Below are 1,406 nucleotides of genomic sequence, written 5' to 3'. Positions count from 1 at the left end.
TTTTCACCTTTGAATGCAAAAAGACAAACTCTCAAGAGAGTAATCATTTCTTTAACAGTTTGCCCCTTTGTCACAAGGTTTCTGTTAAGTGTGACAGGTATTCAGTTGGTCATGATTACAAGACAGTTATTTTGAGCTCAAACCCAACCCAGAGAAAAGCATTCAAAGTTTAAAAGGGACATGTAAGACTGTCACAATTTCCAGAGGCATTTCTGAACTTTTACATCCCACGCAACCCTATCAAGAAAAGACAATGACACTTTAGGAGGAGGTAACTGGATTGTGCTTGCTAAATTGCTTTTGACTCAGTAAGGTGATGTATTGCCTCAAGTTTGTTTTTTTTTTTCTAAGAAATATACTGAATAAGTATATATGAGGTTCTTCACTGTAATTGATCCTACACCATGCTAAAGAGAATCTCCATCTGAAGCAGGACTAAGAGGCTGAGGGATCAAAAATGCCATTTACATTGCCACTTGCAACAAGTTAGAGACAAAGCTGTACTCCATACTTCCTCTGTCAGGGGTTGTACGACAGACATAATGCTCAGCAGGCCCTTGGGTACACAGAAATAGTAGTATGCAGCTTGATATGCAAATTTGAACAGTTTGTGCATGCTGCATAACGAAAAACAACGGAGAATAAAAACTCTGAGAATAAAAGTCTATTAGATTATCTATTCCATCCCCTTACCACTGTAAGATTTCACTCTGTAATAATTTCATATCATTTATTCCAGTCTAGTTTAAAAATGCCTGGGGTGAGGAAGCTTCCCCTGGGTTATTATTCACAGCTTGATAGGTCTCAGTATGAGGAAGCATTTCCTAATACACAACACTCATGATTCCCTTTGAAATTTCATCCCATTACTCCCAGGCACCCACCCTAAATCAATATTTCTTTTCCTTCTGTTATTTGTCACCTTCAAGTTTCAGTAACCCTCTCCTCCTGCTCCCATTTAACAATCCTTAATATGCAGCAGTTTTAGTCTCTTCTAGTAGCCTAGATCGACTCCTCTCAAAACCTCCATCACTTCTCCTTTCCCCCTAGATTGTCCATGACCCTGAGCTGAGCACAGGTCAAGAAGGGGCTCTGGGGAGCCCAGGCTCCCCGCTGCAGCCCAGCCTTGGCCATCTCTGGCAAGGTCAAGGTTCTTCACCTTGCAAATGGATTCTGCTTCTTTGCATAATGTGCAGTGCAAGGGTATAAATGCATATGTAGATCCTTGACTGCAGATTTATTTTAAAAATGAATATATAGACCACGCGGCGATTCAGGCAGCTAAAGAACAGTATAATTAGGAATGAAATCCAATTTTTCTTCCGATGCATTTTGCCCAAAGGCTGGCAGGTGGCAGTGCATCCTTAGGAATGAGCTATGGAAACGTGGCCACTGCAATTGCTGTT

Source organism: Merops nubicus, unplaced genomic scaffold (genome assembly GCF_000691845.1).
Source record: "Merops nubicus isolate BGI_N331 unplaced genomic scaffold, ASM69184v1 scaffold16922, whole genome shotgun sequence".
Classification (NCBI taxonomy): domain Eukaryota; kingdom Metazoa; phylum Chordata; class Aves; order Coraciiformes; family Meropidae; genus Merops; species Merops nubicus.
The sequence above is the reverse complement of the archived record's forward strand: the minus strand, read 5'-3'. Positions refer to the sequence as shown.